Source organism: Sapajus apella, unplaced genomic scaffold (genome assembly GCF_009761245.1).
Source record: "Sapajus apella isolate SASKATOON/1434 unplaced genomic scaffold, GSC_monkey_1.0 scaffold24, whole genome shotgun sequence".
Classification (NCBI taxonomy): domain Eukaryota; kingdom Metazoa; phylum Chordata; class Mammalia; order Primates; family Cebidae; genus Sapajus; species Sapajus apella.
In genome coordinates this window covers 21,961,233-21,974,978 of record NW_022436964.1, presented here as the reverse complement: position 1 = coordinate 21,974,978, position 13,746 = coordinate 21,961,233, and the positions used below count along the sequence as shown (strand labels likewise).

Sequence of the window (13,746 nt, the reverse complement as noted above, 5' to 3'; positions counted from 1 at the left end):
AAAAAAAAAAAAAAAAAAAAAAAAAAAAAAAAAAAAAAAGTAAAAGAACTATTCATTCTGCTTCTGTCTTCTGAAAGGCATTGGAGAGAATTAGTATATTTTCTTCCTTAAATGTTTGGTAGAATTCACTCATGAACCCCTGTAGGCTTGGTAAGTTCTTTTTCTGTGTTGGAAGGTTATTAAATGTTGATTCACTGTTTGATACAGGCCTGATCAGGTTGTCTGTTTCTTATGGTGTGAACTTTGGCAGATTGTGTCTTTTAAAGAATTGGTTCATTTTATGTACGTTATCAAATTTGTAGGAATATAATTTGTCTATAATCTTCCTTAATTATCTTTTTAATGTTCATGGGAACTATAGTGATGTCCTGTCTTTTCATTTCTGATATTAGTAATTTACGTCTTTTCTTTTTTTTCTCTGCCTGGCTGAAGGCTTATGAATTTTATTGATCTTTTCCAAGAACTAGCTTTTGAGTATAGTTGATTTTCTCTATTGAGTTGTTCTAGTTGTTATTTCTTCTATTTACTTTGGATTTAATTTGTTCTTCCTCTTTTAGTTTATTAAGGTGGAACCTTAGATTATTGATTTTAAATCATCTTTTCCAATATATGCATTCATTGCTATAAGTTTCCAAGTATTGTTTATGTTCCATGCCACAAATTTTAAGTTGAATTTTCAGTTTAATTTAGTTTCAAGTATTTTAAGTTTTTTTCTTGAGACTTCTTTAGTGACCCATTTGTTATGTAGAAGTGTGTTCTTTAATCTCCAAATAATTTGATTTTCCAGCTATTTTTCTGATAATTGATTTCTAGTTTAATTTTATTGTGGTCTGAGAGCATACTTTGTATGAATTCTATTCTAATCTGTTAAGGTGCGCTTTATGATAGAGGATGTGGTTTCTCTTGATTGTTCCATGTAAGCTTGAAAAGAATGTGCATACTGCTGTTATTGGAAGAAGGCTTTATGCATGGCACTTAGATCCAATCAATTAATAATGTTGTTCAGTTCAATTAGTTTTTTACATCTGCTTCTTGGAATTTTCAATGCTGGAGGGGTGTTGAAGTCTCTGGCTGTAATTGTGAATTTGTCTTTCTCCTTCAGTTGTATGAGTTTGCCAACTATTTTGATACTTTGTTGTTAGGTGCATACAAATTAAAGATTGTTATGTCATGTTAGGTGCATACAAGTTACAGATTGTTATGTCTTCTTAGAGAATTGACCCTTTATCATTATGTATTGACCCTCTTTATCCCTGCTAATTTTCCTTGCTCTAAAAGTCTTCTTTGTCTAAAATTAATATAGCTCTCCCACTTTCTTTTGAGTAGTGTTAGCATGGTGTAATGTTCTCCATCCGTTGACTCTTAATCTATGTGTCTTCATAGTTAAAATGGGTTTCCTGTAGACAACACATAGTGGGGTCTCCTTTTTTGATCCACCCTGACACTCGGTCTTTTTTTTTTTTTTTTTTTGAGGTTTCAATATTCAAGTTTTTTTAAAGTGATGTTAATTACAGCATTTGAAGGAGAGGATCTAATTCCACACAAAATGGAAGACTCTAAAATGTACCCATTTAACTGCTAAAAAACAAATTGAGTGGTGAGAATAAAACAGAAGTCCAGTTTAGATGCTGAGTGTTGTCACTGTGTGATTACAATCACACAGACATTTCTAAGCTTATAGCTGTAGCTCCTGGAAGCTATTTCACACTCTGGTACAAGGGCAAAACCAAACAAACAAAAAAACAAAACAAAACAAAAAACCACAAGAAAGAATAAGTCCTGAATTATTGGCGTCATCACATCCCTCCTCTCCACCCCAAAATAGCACAAAAGTAACAGTGACCATACCCTGCAGACCTTCTGGTGTGAAAGAGGTGACGATGAACTGGGGTGGGAACAGGTCATGAAGATCTATCTAAAAAAGTCCCATTCAGGTGAGTTTGTACACATCAAGCAGCAAGCCTCTCATCGTTAGGGTTAGGAAACCAAGGTTCGATTTTCAGGAAATCACAGTTTCATTCATTTACTCAATATGGATTTACAAAGTGCCTACATATTATCAGCTTCCACTTGCAGCCATTTCTAGATAAAAAAGAGACCTGGCATCTCAAAGGGGCCACCAAGTTATTCCAAGTCTACCACTGAAAGGACGTTTTTTTGGAAATGGGTTTCTTCTGTACCTCTGAAAGGGTAACATCTTAAAGCTGAATCATCTTTAACCTGAAAGTCTAACATATTTAGCAATACTTGCATCCCAGACGTGCAAGATTAAAAGATACACTAAATTCTGAAGGTAGTTATGCTGCAAAATAGTTCCAAATTAAACAATTGTACATTATTCATTTATGCTTGAAATTCCAGTCCTAGACCAAGCTTGTGGCCACCAGCATTCACGTTCTTGCCATCTAGAAGAGCTGACAGTGTCAGTTTGATAGCTGGCTTTAGGGTCTGAGTGTATCCTAAATCTATCAGGCTGGAGTGGTTCACTTTAGCCAAGAAGCAGGTGTCAGGGTCAGTCTGATACTTAGCTGCTATTCTGAAGCACGTTACTGTTGCCTGTTCTCCAGGCGAGGTTGACAGTGGTTGCCAACTTCTTGTTCACCTTCTGGTAAATGGAGCTCCCAAACTCTGTCCCGTCATTCACATTAGTGTGAAGCTGCAATTCTTCAGTCTTGTAGCCAACTGCAAAGTTGCTCTGGGTCACTGAGGACTTTGCAGTCTCAAAACACATCTGATAGCTGGCCAGTCAGCCCTCGTAACCCAGCACCAGAGCACCTCGGATGGAAGGGCCAGCAATGTCGAAATCCATGTCGTGCCCAGGTTAATGTGCTCCCACTTGTCCCCTGTCTTGATTTTAGCATTTTTTTTTCCCCCAGTGTTAGGTGAAAAGGATGAATTGAAGGTCAGCTTTAGTCCACATCCAAGCTCATCTTCCGTGGTAATCTCGGTGCCTAGGGTATTGTCAGTGTACCATTTCTCTGTAAATGTCAGGCTGTACTCAGTCCATCTGTACTTGGTTTTCAGACTGCCCATCACTTTGGTGTTCTCAGTGTTGGCTGAGCCTGAGCTTGTCAATTCCAGTCCATTCTCAGATTTTGTTTTCAAATCAAGCTTTATTAAGCCAAATCAATAGCCTTTGGTGAAGACATCCTAGCTGTCTTCTCAGAGGTGGTGTCGTTGGGCTTGGTAGCGGCTACGGCGAGGCCTGATGCTCTGTCTTTTAATTTGTATGTTTAGACACTGACATTCTAAGTGATTATTAATATAGTCGAATTAATAGCTACTATATTTGTTAACTATTTTCTGTTTGTTGACCTTGTTCTTTGTTCCTGTTTTTGCCTTCCACTCTTTTTTGCCTTTAGTAGTTTTAATTGGACATTTTATATGATTTGGTTTTCTCTCCTTTCTTAGCATGTCTATTATACTACTTTTTTTAAAACCTTTTTTAGTGGTTGCCCTGTAGTTTGCAATACACATTTACAACTCTGCAAGCTCACTTTTAAATAATACTATTCTGCATCACAGGGAGTATGAATAACTTGTAGTAACAAAACAATCCTAATTTCTCCCTCATATCTCTTGTAATATTGCTAGCATTTATCTCACTTATACAGAAGCGTGTATACACATGTGCAGTATGTACACACAGCACACACATATAAGTATACATAACTACATACATTGTTGCTATTATTTTGAAAAACCGTTATCTGTTAGATCAATTAAGAATAGGAAAAATGAGTTTTTATACTTTATTCCCTCTCTAGTGTGCTTTCTTTTGTTATGTAAATCTGAGTTTCTGACTGTATTATACTTGTCTTCTCAGGTTTTAATTGGGCATTGTGTATTGTTCTCTTTTTTTCTATTCTTAACATATCAATTATACTTACTTTAGTGGTTGTTACAGAGCTTACAGTAAGTCAGCTTTTTTTTTCTTTTTTTTTTGACTTTCACCATTTTTTAAAAAATTATACTTTAAATTCTGGATTACATGTGCAGAATGTGCAGGTTTGTTACATAGGTATACACATGCCATGGTACTTTGCTGCATCTATCCCCCTGTCATCTACATTAGGTATTTCACCGAATGCTATCCCTCCCATAGCCCCCCACCTCTCTGCTAACCCTCCCCTAGACCCCTCCCCCCACAGGCCCCTGTGTGTGATGTGCCCCTCCCTGTGTCCATGTGTTCTCATTGTTCAGCACCCACTTATGAGTGAGAACATGTGGTGTTTGGTTTTCTGTTCTTTTGTCAGGTTGCTGAGAATGATGTTTCCGGCTTCATCTATGACTCTGCAAAGGACATGAACTCATTCTTTTTCATGGCTGCATAGCATTCCATGATGTATATGTGCTACATTTTCTTTATCCAGTCTAACATTGATGGCATTTGGGTTGGTTCCACATCTTTGCTGTTTTGAATAGTGCTGCAGTAAACATATATATGCATGTGTCTTTATAATAGAATGATTTATAATCCTTTGGGTATATACCCAGTAATGGGATTGCTGGGTCAAATGGAATTCCTATTTCTAAATCCTTGAGGAATCGCCACACTATCTTCCACAGTGGTTGAACTAATTTACATTCCCACTAACAGTGTAAAAAGCATTCCTATTTCTTCACATCTTCTTTAGCATCTGTTGTCTCTTGATTTTTTTTTTTTTTTTTTTTGAGACGGAGTTTCACTCATGCTACCCAGGCTGGAGTGCAATGGCACGATCTCGGCTCACTGCAACCTCCGCCTCCTGGGTTCAGGCAATTCTTCTGCCTCAGCCTCCCGAGTAGCTGGGATTACAGGCACACGCCACCATGCCCAGCTAATGTTTTGTATTTTTAGTAGAGACGGGGTTTCACCATGTTGACCAGGATGGTCTCGATCTCTTGACCTCGTGATCCACCCGCCTCGGCCTCCCAAAGTGCTGGGATTACAGGCTTGAGCCACCGCGCCTGGCCTTGTCTCTTGATTTTTTAATGATCGCCATTTTAACTGGCATGAGATGGTATCTCATTGTGGTTTTGATTTGCATTTATCTAATGACCAGTGATGAGCTTTTTTTCATATGTTTGTTGGCTGCATAAATATCTTCTTTTGAGAAGTGTCTGTTCATATCCTTCACCTACTGTTTGATGGGGTTGGTTGTTTTTTTCTTGTAAATTTGTTTAAGTTCTTTGTAGATTCTGGATATTAGCCCTTTGTCAGATGGTAGATTACCAAATTTTTTCACATTTTTTTGGTTGCCAGTTCACTCTAATGATTGTTTCTTTTGCTGTGCAGGAGCTCTTTAGTTTAATTAGATCCCATTTGTCAATTTTGGCTTTTGTTGCCATTGCTTTTGGTGTGTTACTCATGAAGCCCTCGCCCATGCCTATGTCCTGAATGGTATTGCCTATGTTTTCTTCTAGAGTTTTTATAGTTTTAGGTCTTATGTTTAAATCTTTAATCCATCCTGAGTTAATTTTTTGTGTAAGATGTAAGGAAGGGATCCAGTTTCAGCTTTTTGCATATGGCTAGCCAGTTTTCCCAGCACCATTTATGAAATAGGGAATCCTTCCCCCATTGCTTGTTTTTGTAAGCTTTGTTGAAGATCAGATGGTTGTAGATGTGTGGTGTTACTTATGAGGCCTCTGTTCTGTTCCATTGGTCTATATCTCTGTTTTGGTACCAGTACTGTGCTGTTTTGACTACTGTAGCCTTGTAGTATAGTTTGAAATCAGGGAGTGTGATGCCTCCAGCTTTGGTTTTTTGTTTTGTTTGTTTTTTTTTTCGTTTTTGTTGCTTAGGATTGTCTTGGCTATGCGGGCTCTTTTTTGGTTTCATATGAATTTAAGGTGTTTTTTCCCCCCAATTCTGTGAAGAAAGTCAATGGTAGCTTGATGGGGATAGCATTGAATATATAAATTATTTTGGACAGTATTGCCATTTTCACGTTATTGATTCCTCCTAACCATGAGCATGGAATGTTTTCCCATTTGTTTGTGTCCTCTCTTATTTCCTTGAGCAGTGGTTTGTAGTTCTCCTTGAAGACATTCTTCACATCCCTTGTTAGTTGCATTCGTAGGTATTTTATTCTCTTTGTAGCAATTGTGAATGGGAGTTGACTCATGATTTGGGTCTCTGTTTGTCTGTTACTGCTGTATACGAATGCTTGTGATTTTTGCACATTGATTTGTATCCTGAGACTTTGCTGAAGTTGCTTATCAGCTTAAAGAAATTTTGGGCTGAGATGATCGGGTCTTCTAAATATACTGTCATGTCATCTGCAAATAGAGACAATTTGACTTCCTCTTTTCCTAATTGGCTATCCTTTATTTCTTTTTCTTGCCTTATTGCTGTGGCCAGAACTTCCAATACTGTGTTGAATAGGAGTGGTGAGAGAAGACATCCTTGTCTTTTGCCAGTTTTCAAAGGGAATGCTTCCAGTTTTTGCCCATTCAGTATGATATTGGCTGTGGGTTTGTCATAAACAGCTCTTACTATTTTGAGATATCTAGTTTACCAAAGTTTTTTCACATTCTGTTGGTTGCTGGTTCACTCTAATGATAGTTTCTTTTGCTGTGCAGAATCTCTTTAGTTTAATTAGGTCCCATTTGTCAATTTTGGCTTTTGTTGCCATTGCTTTTGGTGTTTTACTCATGAAGTCCTTGCCCATGCCTGTGTCCTGAATGGTATTGCCTAGGTTTTCTTCAAGGGTTTTTATGGTTTTATGTCTTATGATTAAATCTTTAATCCATCGTGAGTTAATTTTTGAATAAGGTATAACGAAGGTATCCATTTTCAACTATACCTAGTTTATTGAGACCTTTTGGCATAAAGGGCTGTTGAATTTTGTTGAAGGCCTTTTCTGTTTCTGTTGAGTTAATCACGTGGTTTTTGTCTTTGGTTCTGTTTATGTGATGGATTACACTTAATGATTTGCGTATGTTAAACCAGCCTTGCATCCCAGGGATGAAGCTGACTTGATTGTGATGGTTAAGCTTTTTGATATGCTGTTGTATTTGGTTTGCCAGTATTGTATTGAGGATTTTTGCTTCGAAGTTCATTGTGGATTTTGGCCTGAAATTTCCTTTTTTAGTGTGTCTCTGCCAGGTTTTGGCATCAGGATGATGTTGGTCTCATAAAATGAGTTAGGGAGATTCCCTTTTTCTGTATTGTTTGGAATAGCTTCAGAAGGAATGGTACCAGCTCCTCTTTGTTCCTCTGGTTGTATTCAGTTGTGAACCCTTCTGGTCCTCCACGTGTTTTGGTTGGTAGGCTATTAATTGCTGCCTCGACTTCAGACCTTGTTATTGGTCTATTCAGGGATTCAGCTTCTTCCTGGTTTAGTCTTGGGAGGGTGTAAATGTCCAGGAATTTATCCATTTTTTCTAGATTATCTGGTTTATTTGCATAGAGATGTTTATAGTATTCTCTGATGGTAGTTTGTATTTCTTTGGGATTGGTGGTGATATCTTCTTTATCATTTTTTATTGCAGCTATTTGATTCTTCTCTCTTTTCTTCATTCGTCTGGCTAGTGGTCTATTTATTTTGTTGAACTTTTCAGAAAACCAGCTCCTGGATTCATTGATTTTTTGAAGAGTTTTTTGTGTCTCTATCTCCTTGAGTTCTGCTCTGATTTTAGTTCTTTCTTGTCTTCTGCTTGGTTTTGAATTTGTTTGTTGTTTTGTTGTTGCTCCTCTACTTCTTTTTTTTTTTTTTTTTTAAGACGGTGTTTCACTCTTGTTGCCCAGGCTGGAGTGCTATGGTGTCGTCTCGGCTCACTGCAGCCTCCACTTCCCAGGTTTGAGCGATTCTCCTGCCTCAGCCTCCTGAGTAGCTGAGATTACAGGCATGTGCTACCATGCCTGGCTAATTTTGTATTATTAGTAGAGATGGGGTTTCTCCATGTTGGTCAGGCTGGTCTGCTCCTCTAATTCTTTTAATTGTGATGTTAGGGTGTCGATTTTAGATCTTTTCTCCTTTCTCTTGTGGGCATTTAGTGCTATAAATTTCCCTCTACACACTGCTTTAAATGTGTCCCAGAGATTCTGGTACGTTGTGTCTTCATTCTCATTGGTTTCAAATAACATCTTTATTTTTGCTGTCATTTCATTATTTATCCAGTAGTCATTCAGGAGCAAGTTGTTTAGTTTCCATGTAGTTGTGTGGTTTTGAGTGAGTTTCTTAATCCTGAATTCTAATTTGATTGCACTGTGGTCTGAGAGACTGCTATAATTTCCTTTTTTTTTTTTTTTTTGCATTTGCTGAGGAGTGTTTTACTTCCAATTATGTGGTCGATTTTAGAATAAGTGTGATGTGGCGCTGAGGAGAATGTACATTCTGTGGATTTGGGGTGGAGAGTTCTGTAGATGTTTATTTGGTCTGCTTGGTCCAGATCTGAGTTCAATTCCTGGATATCCTTGTTAATTATTTGTCTTGTTTGATCTGTCTAATATTGACAGCGGGATGTTAAAATCTCCCCCTATTATTGTGTGGGAGTCTAAGTCTCTGTAGATCTTTTAAGAACTTGCTTTATGTATCTGGGTGCTTCTGTATTGGGTGCATATATATTTAGGATAGTTAGCTCTTCTTGTTGCATTGATCCCTTTACCATTATGTAATGCCCTTCTTTGTCTTTGTTGGTTTAAAGTCTGTTTTATCAGAGATTAGGATTGCAACCCTTGCTTTTTTTTTGCTTTCCATTTGCTTGATAAATCTTCCCCCATTCCTTTATTTTGAGCCTGTGTGCGTCTTTGCATGTGAAATGGGTCTCCTGATTACAACACACTGATGGGTCTTGACTCTTTATCCAAAGTCTGCTTTCAAATAACACTGTACTGCTTTGTGGTAGTGCAGACACCTTATAATATTCTCAGTTCATCCTCCCTGGGATTCTATAAAGTTGACCTTTTAAACAATAGGTAAGTCATATGACCATCTTTTTTTCCTGATCCTTCACTTCTTTAACTTTTTAATAAGTTGCATGTGGTTTTTCTTACTGTCAAGTTTAGGTCTTAAATTGACCAGCAATTTAGGAGCCTTATATTGTTTCTCAAAGAAGTTGAGACTGGTTACAGTTTCTAAGATTTACTGGAAAACATTTAGTTTCAAATATTGGTTCATTGTCACATAGATCCATGATAGCGTTTGGTCTGGCATTGTAATTTCATCTTTTTTGGTATATATTATTCCCTTTTATACCTTTAAAACTAGTAGTTAGCTCTTCCAGTTTCTCAACTCATGGTTCGGCCTGTAAATCTTCTTCCTAGGATATTCTTTATGGTGCTGCCAGTGTATCTTTGAAACATAGATTTCATTATGTCACTTCCCTAATTAAGAAAACTTTTAATAGATTTACTATGCCTGGAGAGTAAGTTCAAATTCTTTGGCAAAGCATGTTAGGTCTTCAGTAGTCTGGACTTTGTGTATATTTCAGGATTTTTTTCAGCACTCCCCTTGTGCTGCATAGCCACATCCAACCCTTATTTGTGTCCTTTATGCATTCTTACTTCTGGTATGAGTGATACTGTCTTGGTACTACCTCCTACCCTTGCCTCTTCTTGGCAAAATATGAAGATTTCTTTGGTCTTCTTCTCCCATCATTTCCAACTAAATGAGCAATTGCCATCCTTCCACTTTTTCCTCCCTTTGTATATATCTGTTGTAGCACTGACCAACTTGTATCACGACTATTTAGTTTATGTCTTTGTTTTCTTTTAGAATTCAAGGGAGGCACACATGAATGGATTTTCATTTATCTCTGTATTCTTGGCATCCAGTATAATCCCCGGCATTTGATGGGCACTCAAGATGTGTTGAATTGTTAAATTTAGCAATTGTTTTAAAACAGTCCGCTTGGGCTTAGTAGGGAGACAGATGCTTGAGAAAGAAGGAGGAGAAATGTCAAGACATACAGCATTTCTCATGTTCAAAAGCGATAGAGTTTGCTTGCTTGTGAGGTGTTTTAAAAAGTGAACAGACCAGGATGGTCTCTCCCTTTCTAATGTATTTTGGGAAGTATGATGCTTATTTTATGTGTCAACTTGGCTAGACCAAAGCACCCAGATATTTGGTCAAATGCTATCCTATATGTTTCTGTGAAAGTATTTTCTGGGTAAGATTAACATGCAAGTAAATGGACTTCTAGTAAAGCAGATTGTCCTCCATAATGTAAGTGAGCCTCATCTTGTCAGTGAAGGCCTTAAGATAAAGACTGACCTTCCCTACGGAGAGAGAATGGGGAATTCTGCCAGCCAGCTGCCTTCAGACTCATACTGCAACTTTTTCCTGGGTCTCCAGCTTGCCTGCCTATCCTGCAAATTTTTTTGAACTTGCCAGCCTCCACAATCATGTAAACCAGTTCCTTAAAATAAATTCTCCCTCTCTTATTTGTCTCTGCACACATCCTGCTGGTTTCTCTGGAGAATGCTAATATTGGAAGCTAACTTCAACTGTTCCTACAACTGTTCACTATGTACTTTTTTTTCTGAGTACTCCTCAACTAGTAGAAAGTTGTCTGGGACATTAATGAGTGAAAAGTATTTCAAATAGCACTTTTCCCTTGCCTACTTTGTTGTTTTCAAGGCCTAATTTCCATACAGTGAAATTTAAAGATCTTATATAGTTCAATTAGTTTTGGTAAAAGTAGACATATACCCATGTAACCCTCATCTCTGTGAAGATGTAAAACATTTCCATAACCCTACAAAGCTCCTTTATGACATTTCTAGTCAATCTCCCTGACTTTCAGAAGCAACCACTCTGATTTGTACATTAACAGATTAGTTTGGCTTGTTCTTGAATTTCATATAAATGGAATCATCCAGTATATTCAGCTCTCTGTATCTGTGGATTCCACATCCAGAGATTCCACCAACTGTGGATTGAAAATATTCATTAAAAACCCCGATAATAACAGTACAACAGCCCAGGCACAGTGTCTCACGCCTGTAATCCCAGCACTTTGGGAGGCTGAGGGGGGTGGATCACTTGAGGTCAGGAGTTCGAGACCAGCTTGGCCAACATGATGAAACCCCATCTCTACTAAAAATACAAAAAATTAGCTGGGCGTGGTGGTGGGCACCTATAATACCAGCTACGCAAGAGGCTGAGGCAGGAGAATGTCTTGAACCCAGGAGGCAGAGGTTGCAGTGAGCTGAGATTGTGCCACTGCATGCCAACTTGGTGACTCTGTCTCAAAACAAACAAACAAATAATAAAAATAAAAAAGCAATATGGCATAGCAACTATTTACATAGCATTTACATTATGTTAGGTATTATAAGTAACATTGAGGCAATTTAAAATATAGGGGAGGACATGCATAGGTCATATACAAATGTTGTGCCTTTTTGTATAAAGGACTTGAATATACATAGATTTTGGTTTCTGGGGGGAGGGGTGGTCCTGGAACCAGTTCCCTACAGAGACCAAGGTATAATTGTTGTGTTCTGGGTTATTAAGCAGAAGGTGTTTGGGATTTAGCTATATTGTTTAGAGTATCAGCATTTTGTTCCCTTCTGTTGCTGAGTAGTAGTTATTGTATGAAGATACCATGGTTTATTCTCCTGCTGATGGACACTTGGGCTATTTCCAGTTGCTGTAGTTGTTTTTCATCTCATAATTTCTAATGGAGGTTTAGTAGTATCTCTTGCATTTCTTTGATAATTAATGGGTAGAACACTTTTTCAGGTGTTCATTGGCTATTCATTTATCTTGCTTTGTTTCTTCATGTCTTTCCCCTCGACCTTTTTTTTTTTTGAAAGGGTCTTTCCCTCTGTCATCCAAGCTGTAGTACAGTGTCGCAGTCATGGCTAGCTTTAGCCTTGACTTCTTGGTCTCATTCCACCTCGGCTCCCCAAGTAACTGGGACCACAGGTGTGTACCACCATGTTGATAATTTTTTGAAGTTTTTTGTAGAGACAGGATCCCACTACGTTGCCCAGGCTGGTCTCAAACTCCTGGGCTCATGCTGTCCTCTTGCCTTTGCCTCCCAAAGTGCTGTAATTACAGGCATGAACCACTGCACCCAGCTCTCTTCCCTTTTAAAAATGTCATGAGCAGGGCGTGGTGGCTCACATCTGTAATCCCAGCACTTTGCAGAGCCGAGGTGGGCAGATCCCTTGAGGTCAGGAGTTCAAGACCAGCCTGGCCAACATGGTGAAACCTCATCTCTACCAAAAATATAAAAAATTAGCTGGGTGTGGTGGCATGCACCTGTAATCGGAGCTACTTGGGAGCCTGAGGCAGGAGAATCACTTGAACCCGGGAGGTGGAGGTTGCAGTGAGCCGACATTGTGCCATTGTATGCTAGGCTGGGTGACAGCAAGACTCTGTCTCAAAAAAAAAAAAAATTGTATTTCTTCTTGACTTGTAAGGGTTTGTATATTCCAGATAAAAATTCTTCATCTGATATGTATGTCATGAAGATTTTCTTACCATTCATTTTTTTAATGTTGTCTTTTAGTTTTAAATTTGTCTGAAGTCCAGTATATCATGGTTTTCTCTGAGGATCAGTGCTTTTTATGTCCTCTCTAAAAAAAATCATTGCCTACCTAGTGGTCACAAAGACACATTCTTGTGTTTCCTCATAGAAGCTTTATAGCTTTAACTTTTATGTTTAGGCCTGTAATCCACCTTGAATTAATTTTTGTGTATGGTGTGAGGTGTAGGGGTCAAGCCTTTTATAAATCCAGGTTTCCTAGCATCATTTGAAAAGACTTTTCCCATTGAATTACTTTGGTGCCCTGGTCAGAAATCATTTAACTGTATATGTGTGGGTCTATTTGTGTATCAGCTACTATACTTTTAATTTAGAAGCTTTATAGTATTTTCATGATTGAAAGATCTAAGCTCCTTTGTAGGTTTTGTTTTTCAGTATCTTCCTTGCTGTTTTCTTTTTCATGTGAACATCAGTAATAACTTACCTAATTCCAATATAAAGCTTATTGCTTATTGGTATTTTTGGAGTATCATAATAAATTTATAAATTACCTTCGGAAGAACTGATAACGATGTTGAGTCATCCTATCAATGATCTGGGAATGACTTTTCCTTTGTTCATATCTATTTTTATGTCTTTCAGGGATTTTTCCTCCTATAGTCCAGGACTTTGGGAAGCTGAGGTGGGCAGATTGCTTGAGCCTGGGAGTTAGAGACCAGCCTGGGCAACATAGTGAGACCCCATCTCTAAAAAAAAAAAAAAAAAAATAGTGTGCTTGTGCACACTTGTAGTCCCAGCTACTTGGGAGGCTGAGGTGGGAGAATCGCTTGGGCCTAGGAGTTTGAGGTTGCAGTGAGCTATGATTGTGCTACAGTACTCCAGGCTGGGCAACAGAGTGAAACTCTGAGAGATATTTCTTATCTAGATTTTGTTGCTATTTCTAATTGAGGGCATTTCTCTACCATTATATCCTCTGATTATTTTTTGTATCTATGAAGGCAGTCAATTTCTGTATATCAATTTTAGATCCTACTGCCTCACTGAATCTTGTATTTTTTGTTCGTTTAACCATTGATATCCTAGGGGTCTCCAAATATACCAGGGATTCCCAAACTTTTTCTTTAAAGGACCAGTGTACTAGTCTGTTTTCATGCTGCTGATAAAGACATAACTGAGACTGGGCAATTTACAGAAGAAAGAGGTTTATTGGACTTACAGTTCCACATGGATGGGGAGGCCTCACAATCATAGTGGAAGGTGAAAGGCAAGGAGGAGCCAAGTCATGTCTTACATGGATGGCAGCAGGCAAAGAGCGCTTGTGCA

General features: G+C 38.1%; 1 protein-coding gene and 1 pseudogene across 2 annotated transcripts in view; one reads left to right on the top strand and one right to left on the bottom strand.

The window, feature by feature from the left end:
* The window catches only part of ERMP1 (endoplasmic reticulum metallopeptidase 1), a 59,817-nt gene that overhangs the window by 33,736 nt on the left and 12,335 nt on the right, over positions 1–13,746 (top strand). The gene's annotated exons all lie outside the window — the stretch shown is intronic.
* Positions 2,172–9,120, bottom strand: LOC116559696 (annotated as a pseudogene).